Consider the following 12,218-nt stretch of genomic DNA (forward strand, 5'->3'; position numbering starts at 1 on the left):
TTTGACTAATTCCCTTCCCCTGGAAAAGTTGTTTCAATTCTTTGGGCCTTACTCTTTTCATCTGTATGAAAGGATTGGGTTGGGTCATCTTTAAAACCCACTTGTCTACTTCTATGTAGATTTCCAACTGAAATGGAAATTAAGAAAGTATATCTGTGTGCATTCAGGAACAGAAATCAAAGCTTCCATATCTGCTGGAGAAAATAGCGGCAGCTACAGTGAGAATAGCATCAATTATTAGTTACACCTGCTCCATTACTTTGCCACTCCTTGACACTGAGCCACGTGCAATGGGAGCATTTGACAACCTGCTCTTTCCTTCCTCACAGTTGTTAGAACTTTCATTTAATGTCAGTAAATTAAGAAGCTAGTTAAGAATTCACTGTAAGGAAAGATTTTTAAAACCTAAAAAAAAAATGATCACAGAGGTCACTGATGCTGAGGTAAGCATCAGTTCATAACCAACCTTCCCAGGTAAGTGCATGAGGTCAGGGCTTGATGATACACAAACAGCTGAGCAGTCTGGGACACACTTGGATGATGTTCAGATTATTAAACCTTATTAACCTCTGAAGGAGAGTCAGGGGATAGCTATAACTAATGATTCTGACAGATTCAGGATTTATTTCTAAGTTATTATTTAGTATCCAAGAAAAAAAAATGGTAGCCTGGATTCCAGATATCTGAGTTCTGATATCTTGGCCCTGCCATTGGTTTCTTGTGTAATTTTGTGCAAGTCACTTAACCTCAGGAAGCCTGTTGCCTAATCTGCGTAATAAAGGAGTTGAACTGGACATCGTTCAAACAAACATGATACTCTACTAGGCACCTGGGAAACAAGAGTGAATACTAGTTTATTAGTGTATAAATTCAGGGGGCCAAATGCATGCAAATAACTGTGCTGGAACCCCACGAACTAGATGGAGATACTGGTCCTTGCCTTGAAATGCTAGAATGCTATGCCACAGCTGCTTCGTCCGTTTATTCATCATCCAAAGTCTTTCTTCCCATTAAATACACAGAAAAAATAAATAAACATTGCCCAGATAGTGCCTGACATACTATTTCCTTATCATATACTTGGATTCATTGAGAAACTGTCTTCTGACTCATTAATTCAACAATCGAGTGCTAAAGATGAGCAGAGCAATGCCAGGAAGATTTAGATGTAGAAAACAATCTCTGTCTTCAGGAACTCACAGGCTACTAGATACTGAAACAAACACCATGGTCAGTGCAATAACAGGATTACAGAGTGCAATGGAAATACGCAGGAATTGTACTTCCCCTAGAGGAGGGAGGCAAGGAATGAAGGAATACCTGAAAACAAGAAATTCTGACATACTCTTATTTTAACCTCTTATCAAATCAAAGATCTTATTAAAGCTAAGCAATTCTACCTTGTTTGTTACCTATTCATCCGTTTGTATGTTTATTTTCTTCCTTTCCTGTAATTGTTTTCTCTTGCTGCTGTAACAAATAATTGCAGGTTTAGCAGCTTAAACAACACAACTGTTTTATCTTACAGTTTGGGAGGTCAGAAATACAAAATGGATTCAATAGACTAAAACCAAGGCATCAGAAGACCACTCCTTCAAGAGGATCTAGAGGAGAATCTGTGTCCTTACCTTCTCCAGCTTCTAGAGGCCATCCACATTCCCTGGCTAGGGACCCTTTCCCCCACCCTCAGAAACAGCATCACACATCTTTCTGTACCTTTTTCTGTTGTCATATCATTGTCAAACTCTGCTCTTCTGCCTCCCTATTCCACAATTAAGATTTTTTTGTGACTACAATTGGGTTCACCTGGATAATCCAGGCTACTTTTCCTACTTTAAGGTAAGCTAATTAGCAACCTTAATTTCACCTGAAATCATAGGTCCCCCGCTTGCCATGTAAACGAACATATTCACAGGTTCTGGGGATTAATGAATAAATGTCGTTGAGGGAACCACTATTCTGCCTACTACGTTCCTCTTCTAGAAAAATCAGTTGAGAACAGAAGCTTTCCCTTTACTCACTAGTGTATCTCCAACAGGGGGAGCATCATCTGGCAAACAAGATGCTCAACAGTTATCTGTTGAATGAATGGCTGACAGTGGTGACGCCAACACCAAAAAGAATTGTTTTTTAATTTAAAATATCTTATTGATTAAAAATGCTAACCATCATTTGAGCCTTCAGCAACACGCGCTTTTTGCCAGTGGAGGGTCTTGCATCCATGTGGATGGCTGCTGACTGATCAGAATAGTGGTTGGTAAAGGTTGGGATGGCTGTGGCAATTTCTTAAAACAAGACAACAGTGAATTTACTGCATTGACTGGCTCTTCCTCTCAATATTCCGCTGTTGCATGCAATGCTGTTTCATAGCATTTACCCACACTAGAATTTCTTTCCAATTTCAGACAATCCTCTCAAACCCTGCCACTCCTTTATCAATTAAGGTTATGCAATATTCTAAATACTATGTTGTCATTTCAACAATGTTCACAACATCTTCACGAGGAGGAAATTCCATCTCAACAAACCTCTTTCTTTGCTCATTCATAAGAAGCAATTCCTTCTCCGTTCAAGATTTATCATGAGATTTCAGTAATTCAATCACATCTTTAGGTTCCACTTTTAATTCTGATTTTCTTCCTGTTTTCACCACATCTATAAGTTAATTGTTTTTTCTTGTTTCTTAGTTCAATAGCTTTAGGGATGCAACTAGTTTCTCTGTTACCACAATGAAATGGATAGTACTGAAAGCTGGGATTTTAGCGTACCCATCACCTGGGTAGTGTACATTGCACCCAATAAGTAGTCTTTTTATCCTTTACCTCCTTCCCACCCTCCCCACTCTGAGTCTCTAACGTCTTCTATACCACACTGTATGCCTCTGCATACCCACAGATTAGCTCCTACTGATAAATGAGAACATGCGGTGTTTGGTTTCTTGTTCATGAGTTATTTCACTTAGTGTAATGGCCTCCAACTTGCTACAAAATACATTATTTCATTCATTTTTTTTGTCTGAGTAGTATTCCATGTGTATATATCCACTCATTGGTTAATGGACACTTAAGTGGATTCCATATCTTTGCAATCATGAATTGTGCTGCAATCAACATATGTGTTCAGCTGTATTTTTTATAAAATGACTTTTTTCCATTAGGTAGATACCCAGTAGTGGAATTGCTGGAGTGGCTGGTAGGTCTACTTTTAGTTCTTTGAGAAATCTCCGTACTGTTTTCCATAGGGGTTGTAGTGACTTACATTCCCATGAGCAGTGTGTAGCATTCCCTTTTCACCACATCTGTGCCAATGTCTATTGCTTTATGACTTTTTCAGAATGGCCATGTGGCTGGAGTAACATGACATCTCATTGTGGTTTTAATCTGTCCTTCCCTAATGGTTTAGTGATACTGAGCATCTTTCACATGTGCTTGTTGGCCGTTTATATATCTTCCTTTGAGAAATGTATGTTAATGTCATTTCCCACTTTTAAATGGGATTGTTGTTTTCATGCTGATTTGTTAGAGCTCCCTGTAGATTCTGGATATTAGTCCTTTGACAGATGCATACTTTGCCAACATTTCCTCCCATTCTGCAGGTTGTCTGTTGACTCTGTTGAGTTTCTTTGCCTGTGCAGAAATTTTTTAGTTTAATTAGATCCCATTTATTTCTTTTTATTTTTATTGCATTTGTTTTGGGGTTTTTAGTCATAAATTCTTCGCACAGACCAATGATGTGCAGAAGAGGTTTTTTTTTTGTAGGGTTTTCTTCCAGAACTGTCATGGTTTTGGGTCTGAGATTTAAGTCTTTAACCTGTCTAGTCTTTAACCTGTCTTTAACCTTAACTTAAAGATTTAAGTCTTTAACCTGTCTAAGTCTTTAACCTTTAACCTCTTTAATTTTTCTACATGGTGAGACATAGGGATCCAATTTCATTCTTCCGCATGTGGCTGTCCAATTTTCCCAGTACCGTTTATTAAATCGGGAGTCTTCTCCCCAGCACATGGTTTTTTCTGTTTTGTGGAAGATTAGTTGGTTGTTAGCATTTGGCTGTACTTCCAGTTTCACTTTTCCATTCCTTTGGTCTGTGTGTCTACTTACACACCAGTACTATGCTGTTTTGGTTACTACAGGCTAACACATCCCAGAAATATTATAGCAGTATGGGAATAGAGGAGTAAGAGTTTTCTTACAAGAGCAGGTCTGGGTGTGGAATGCTGCATTTGTTTTCTGCGGATGCTACAACAAACTACTATAAACTTTGGCAGCTTTGAACAATAAACATTAATTACTTTTAAGTTCAGAAGGCCATAAATCCAAAACTGAGGAATTAGCAAGATTGGTTCCCTCTAAAGCCTCTAAAGGAAAAATCATTCTATGTCTCTCTCCTAGCTTCTGAGGGTTGCCAGCAATCTTTGACACTCCTTTGCTTGTAGACACACCACTCCAGTCTCTACTTCAGTCTTTCCATCTCCTTCTTCTGTGTCTCTCTGTGTCCTCCCTTATTCTTACAAGGACACCAGTGTTTTTACAAGCTCACCCTAAATTCAGGATGCATTCATCTCACGATCCTTAACTGATTATATCTGCAAAGACACAAAGTCCAAGTATCATCACATTCTGAATTTCCATGCGCACACGAATTTTGGGAGGAACCTATTCAACCCACTCCAGATTCTCTTCTGGTTCTATGACTTACAAATACAGTGCTTCTCAAGGCTCCAAATGGCCTTAAGACAGGTGTCTCTGGGTCTACAATGGTCAGAAAACTCTTTCTACTGTAGTTATCAGAGACTCTGCAGACATTTCTCCCCTTTCCTCCTGCATTATGGTTTCTGAAGTACTTCTTGGAAAGAAAATCGGCTGCACTAATACAGCTCTTCAAATAATTTATTTTTATCAATAAAACCTCAGAAAATTAAACCATAAAGAAATATTTCCAAAATGCACTATCAGTTTGTATGAAATCCACAAAGGCTCCAAAGCCAGAATAAAGCCTGGGGTGTGCGCCCTGTCTCTTCAGGAGGCTTTTCAACTCTTGGTAGAAGGATTCCAGATACAAATGGACCGCTGGCCTAGATTTGGATGTGGAAGAGTGTAAATAGCTGTTAGCTTATTATAGTAGAAATCTCAAACGCTTATAGTTGCTTTCAGTTGGGTGGGTGTTTTTCATGTGGCTCAGTTTTTCTATAGTTGGTGGTGGGGAAAATATCCTTTGTTTAGCCAAACACAGTAAGTCGAGCTGCCATCTCTCATCAGAATAGGGAGTGAAAAGATGGAACCCCAGGTGGCACAGACCTGAGGGTACTTTCCTAATACAAAACTTAGGGCTTTACTGTTACAAAATATCAGAGAAGGCTATGTGTTCACTTACAAAAACAGTAAGGTCAAATCTACGGTGCTTTCCTAGGAAACGACCCCCAGTGCACCATTATTCCCTGTGTTTCTTGTAGCAAGGTAGATAGCTTCATTTATAAAGCATTAGAAGAGAATGAAATGGTCAATTATATTAAGAGTCTCAGAATTACAACTAGAAATTGCATAGAACTCCGTAGACTTTCTTTCTATATAATTCTATGGCTATCCAACACAAGGAAAGTTGGAGAAGATTCCAATAAAACAAATATTAAGAAAGGAAATGTTACTTTTTCGCTACCGTCTCTTGTGGGAGGGACCTTGTATTAATATTAAGTTAGATAAAAAGTACATTTGCTATTAAAGATTCAAGACTTTGAAGTCTCTTGATTTGCCACTCTCTCCATTACCAATATCTCCAAAACTAACCTTTTCTTACACAATTTCTAGCCACTTGTATTTCTGAAATGCAGAAAATAAGAGTTTTACCTCCAAATCAATGCATAGTACTTTTCGTATACCAGAGAATCTACCAAAACTCGTGGACAAAAATGAGACAGAAATAGAAACCACCCTTCTGAAATTCACTGAATAAAACACAAAAAGAAGTACCATCATTTATTTATTCAAGAAGAGAGGAGTTCTAGTTTTGGATGCCCCTTTTCTTCTGAAACTCTCCTTGCCATTCAGGTGCATTCATTGGAGTGAGAAAGGTAAAATTATTTAGACTGTAGAATTTTATAAATTACAGCCCAGGAAAAAAAAAAAAAAAGCAACCCTGATCGATTTCACCACAAAGCCATACACTCTCAAGCCCCCTCACACATGTTAAATTTCTGAGTGTTATGATATGTCATTCTTTGGCCTCGTAGGAAATTTGAGCAACCATATTGAGCAATCAATAGAAATCCTTTTTCTTTTCACAACATCCAAACAATATTTTCTAACTTTGTTTTGAGTCACTCAAAGCAAGATTTTTACAGTTTCTTTGATATGTACTTCTACTTAAAAATTTTTGCATTTCTGCATCAAAATCTAATTCCCTTTTGAAATACGCATGTATCTCTGCATACTTTTTCTCATAATTCAGAACATAATACTGAATTATGAGAAAAAGTATGCAGAGATACATGCATACTTGAAAAATAGATGGCATTTGGAAGATAACTGGAACCATTCTTGTTGGAAGTCACTAGAGGAGTGTCGAATATATAAATTTAATCATTGATTCTAAATTAGTAATAACTGCAGGCCTCACTTTAAGAGATCTATATGCCAACATGTACTGATGTGTAGTGGAAAGTGCAATTTTTTAAAAAAGACTCAACCAGCTGTGTAATTGTGTTGATACGTGAATGCCTCTTCTTTGTAAATTTTTAAACTTTTTTTCCTGGAATATTATCAAAGCTAATATAATAACTATATGCCTGCCACCCTGAATTAATATTATATCATGTTTGATTCAGATTTTTATTTTTGTGAAAGATTGAAAATCTACAGATAAAATTTAATTCTTCCCTGAACCCCTCCCCAATCTCATACCTTTCTCTCTATGTCTAGCATTAATCACTGTCTTATATTAGCTGAGTATGCAATATATATTTTAAGGTATTGGTAATTAATATATATTTGAAGATAATATTAAGTGCATACATATAGAATTATGGGGATTTTTCAGTTTACAGAAATGTTATTAAACTCTATGCAACTTTCTACAATTTGCTTTTTATTTTCACTTCAAATTAGATGTTTTGAAATATATCCATATATGTGCAATATAGTCCATTCAATTTAACTGCTGTATCATATCCTGAAGAAATCATTGGTTTATCCATTTTCCTCCACAATAGCATTTGAGATTCTTTTCTCTCTCTCTTACAAATAATACTGTCATTTGCACAATTACATACCCTAGAATTCTCCAAGACATATCTCCATAAATGGAATTGTCAGACCACGGTGTACCAGGGTCTTCAAAAAGTTCATGAAAAATGCATACTATGAAAAACTATGTATAGGTTCCAAATTTTTTACACCAAAATAAACTTATATTAACTTGTTATAACATGTCTAAACAGGATCCGGTTTGAGGCACTAGGAGGGATAAGACATCAGTTTGAAAAGAGCCCCTAGAGGAGCAACATGAATTCTGCTAAAAATGAAGTAAGAGAAAACAAAGAACTTATGATAAAGCATGGGTAGAAGAATGGTGAAATCATTGATGCTTTAGAAAATGTTTATGGGAATAATGCTCCAAATAAATCAGCAGTTTACAAATGAAGAGCTGATTTTAAGAGAATGACAGTGTTGAAGCTCACAGCAGCAGACCATCCACGGCAATTTGCAAGGAACAATTTATCTTGTTTGTGCCCTAATTGAAGAGGGCCAACATTTAGCAGCAGAAACAATAGTCCACACCGTAGACTTTTTAGTTGGTTCAGTTTGCACAATTATAATTGAAGAATTAAACTTGAGCAAAAATTAAAGTTGCCAAAAGCATTGCCCCCCATCAGCTACAGACAAGAGCACAGATTTAAACAGAAATTTTAAACAAACAGGATCAAGATCCTGAAGTAGCATTTTTTGAAGAATTATAGCAGAAGATGAAATATGGCTTTACCACTACATTCCTGAAGACAAAGCACAGTCTAAGTAATGGCTACCAAGAGATGGAAGTGGTCCAGTTAAGAACTAATTTCATGGCAACAAATTTTTGGGATACTCAAGGAATTTTTCTTGATTTTCTGGAGGGCCAAAGAACAATAACATCATATTATGAGAGTGTTTTTTGAGAAAGTTAGCCAAAGCTTTAGCAGAAAAAATCTGGGGAGAGCTTTACCAGAGAATCCTCCTCCACCACAACAATGCTCCTGCCAATTCCTCTCATCAAACAAGGACACTTTTGCAAGAGTTTGGATGGGAAATCACTAGGTATTGACCTTACAGTTCTGATTTGGCTCCTTCTAGCTTTGTCTTTTTGCATGTCTCCAAATCTTAAAAAATATTTAAGGGGTACCTAATTTCTTCAGTTAATAATATATTTTAAGATGTAGAAAAGGCCTTCAATAAAACTCAGCATCCCTTCATGTTAAAAACTCTCGATAAACTAAGTATTGAAGGAACAGACCTCAAAATAAGAGCCACATATGACAAACCCACACCCAATATCATACGGAGTGAAGAAAAGCTGAAAGCATGCCCCTTGAAAACCAGCAAAAGGGAAGGATGCCCACTCTCAACACTCCTATTTAACATGGTATTGGAAGTTCTGGCCAGAGCAATCAGGCAGGAGAAAGAAAGAAAGGGTATTCAAATAGGTAGAGAAGAAGTGAAACTATCTTTGTAGATGACGTGATCCCAAATCTAGAAAACCCCGCCGTCTCAGCCCAAGAGCTTCTTAGGCTGATAAGCAACTTCAGCAGAGTCTGAAGATACAAAATCAACCTGCAGAAATCACTAGCATTCCTATACACCAACAGCAGACATGCACAGAGCCAAATCATGAATGGCCTCCCATTCACAATTGCTGCAAAAAATGGATACAATATCCTGCTGCACTGATTTTCGCATCTGGCTCCGGATGCTTCCAGTCTTAGCTGGGTCCATCGGGCAGGATGTACTACAGACCTCCACACGTGGGACAGTAGGATTCAGCAGAGAAGGAGTCCCATGTCCTCCTTTCATACATCCTCCTGTCCCAGCTGCTCTTCCACCTCCCACTGTCCCTATGTCTACTTTACTGCTCCATCTGGATTCGGGGAAACCTCCTCTAAAAAAGCCATTAGAAGGAAATGCCAAGCACTGAAATGTTGTCAAGAATTGGAGGCTCTTAGAACAGAGAGACTTTCTGATTAAAAAGAACCAGCCCCCTAGCAAGGCACTAAGTTGCACTCTGAACCTTCAAAGAAAGGGAAAGCTCGTAGGGTGGATGCCACTTGGAAGACCCCTCCCTTTCCCCAGAAAAGAAGACCCCTGCCTCCAGCAATGGGTCAGGACAGCACCTGGGCAAGAAAGCTGCAGGGTTTTGGCTGACCCCTGCCCTTTCAAAGAATGCTGATTCTGTTGCTGCTGAAGTAGATTTTCTGGGAGAGTTCTAGAGTGCCCTTCCAAAAATTAAGAGCCATCCAACCCACTCCCAGAAAAAAAGGCTCCCAGTAGAAATCCTCTAAGAAGAACTATCCTCAGAAGAATGCCCCACAGAACTCCACCCAAGCTTATTCAGAGAATAAATACTCCAGAGCATCCCAGAAGTTATCAACAAAGATGGTGGCATTGACTCTGAGATGGCGGGCACAGGACTCAGGGCCGTGTTAGTTCCTTGGCTCAATGTAGCACTGTCAACTACAATGGAGATGTGATTTATGACAAGCACATCCTTCCTTCTGCCACACTGTGGATTACTGGACCAAATGGAGTGCTATCCAGACGCAGCACAAGGTGCATGCCACACCCTTCGAGATTGCCCAAGGCCAGCCAGATATTGAAGGTACTCACAGGGAAGGTAGTGGTGGGGCATGTCATCCACAACGACTTCAGAGCCCTTCAGTACTTTCATCCCAAGTCCCTCACCTGTGACATCTCCCATATCCCCACCCCTAAACCGGAAGGATCCCATATCCTCCTGCCTGATTGCCCAGAGAATGCTGCCATGTCTCTGAAGCATCTCACCAAAAAGCTGTTAAACCGGAATATCCAGGTTAAGGAGAGAGTATATTCCTCTGTGGAAGATGCCCAGGCCACCATGAAGAGGTACAAGTTGGTTGAAGTTGAGTGGGAAGAGCACCTATCCAGAATGCCCCTAGAGGCTAGAGGCAGGGGGAACGCTGGTGATGAGGGGAGGCAGAGGCAGTGCCCAGGAGAAACAGGGCAGTGGACCAATGACAGCTCCACCAGCTCCTCATCTTTGGAAACTAGAATTACACAGAGTGAGAGGCTCTACCCCAGACTTAATAGCCATTGAAATTTCACCTCAGGTGTTGTGTCCTGTGTCTGGTTAAGTGTCCCACAGAAAGGGGAAGCCTTCACGTCAGAACCCAGCCCTATACCGTTTACTTCTTAAATGGTGCTAGCCACAGGTGTCCCCGGTACTCTGTGCCAATCAAGATTTTTAACTTTCAAGGGGCAGGACACAGTAGAAAATGTAGTTTCCCAAGCTTCCTTATCACTTGAGTGGACATATGTCTCTTTACATGCCTTTTGGTCTTGAATAATTAACAACATAAGTAATTGCAACAAAGGAAGAAAATTCACAAATGGGACTGAATTAAACTAAAGGGCTTCTGCACAGCAAAATAAACTATCAGTAGAGCTAACAGACAACCTCCAGAATGGGAAAAAATTTTTGCAATCTATCCATTTGGCAAAGTTCTAACATCCAGAATCTACAAGGAACTTAAGCAAATTAACAACAACAACAAAAACATTAAAAAGTGGTCAACGTTCATGAACAGACACTTCTCAAAAGAAGACATTCATGTGGCCAAAAACCACATGAGAAAAAGCTCAACAACACCGATCATTAGAGGATGCAAATCAAAACCACAATGAAATACCATCTCGCACGAGTCAGACTGGCGATTATGAAAAAGTCAAAAGAAAACAGATGCTGGTAAAGATGAAGAGAAGATGAAATGCTTTTATACTGTTGGTGGGAATGCAAATTAATTCAACTATTGTGGAAGATGGTGTGGCAATTCCTTAAAGATCTAGAAGCAGAAATGTCATTTGACCCAACAATCCCATTACTAAGTGTATACCCAAAGGAATATAAATCATTCTGTTATAAAGATACATGCACATGTATGTTCATTGCAGCACCATTCACAATAGCAAAGACATTTCATCAATCTGAAAGCCCATCAATGATAGACTGGGTAAAGAAAATGTGCTACTTATTCACAATGGAGTACTATGCAGCCATCAAAAGAAATGAGATCATGTCCTTTGCAGAAACATGGATGGAGGCGGAAGCTTTATCCTCAGCAAACTAACACAGTGTTCATTTTTCTATTAAGCTTTTTCTTTAATATTTGTAACATACAGTAATATTTTTTGTGTCTAGTGATTATTGATCTCCCTTGTATACTGCAAATATCTTCTGTAGCTCATTTTTTAACTTCATGTTTTTTGGGTTTTTTTTAGCAGAAGCTTTTAAACTTTATAAAACATCAAATTTTGTCTTTGTTTATGACTTCTTGACCTGTCTTAAGAAATCCTTTCCACCCTGTGGCCATAAATATGTCAAATATATTTTATTCTAATATTTTGAATGCTTAAGATGTTAATGTATATTATATAATGGATGTTTAGGACTTCTATAAATTTTATAAAATTGATCAATTGTCTTTCTTTATAACTTCTTGCCTGAGGTACTGGTTTAAGAAATTATTTCCTATCCTGTGGTCATAAATATATTTACTACATCTTATTCTAGCATTTTGAATGCTTAAGACTTTAATGCATATCTAGGACTTTTTAAATGTTATAAATGTATTAGTCTATATCAATTGAATTTTATAAATTGCATTACATTTATTTGTAAATATAATTAAATATTACATATTAATGTACATTAATATATTTTTGAACATTTGGAATTTTAATATATATTAAAGTATTCAATGTATATTTAGAACACATATATTTTATACAATATTTTCTTCCTTTATAAGTTCTGAAGGCGTCTGGTTTAAGAGAGCCTTTCGTATCCTGTGGTTATGATATTTTACTACACTTTATTCTAAGTTCTAAGTTATTTTAATTTTAGGTTTTGGAATAAAAAATCAAATAGATCAAACTCAGTTTTTGAAATGGCTATGGTCCCGTGTAGGCTTGGGTCCAGCTAATGGCTCTCTAGTTGCCCTGTT

The 12,218-nt window shown here is 38.0% G+C and overlaps 1 pseudogene; it reads left to right on the plus strand.

The window, feature by feature from the left end:
• Positions 1-9,079: 9,079 nt before the first annotated feature.
• LOC101032937 (interferon-stimulated 20 kDa exonuclease-like 2 pseudogene) lies at positions 9,080-10,312 on the plus strand (annotated as a pseudogene).
• The last annotated feature ends 1,906 nt before the right edge of the window (positions 10,313-12,218 follow it).

The sequence above is a fragment of the Saimiri boliviensis genome, chromosome 4 (assembly GCF_048565385.1).
Source record: "Saimiri boliviensis isolate mSaiBol1 chromosome 4, mSaiBol1.pri, whole genome shotgun sequence".
Classification (NCBI taxonomy): Eukaryota; Metazoa; Chordata; class Mammalia; order Primates; family Cebidae; genus Saimiri; species Saimiri boliviensis.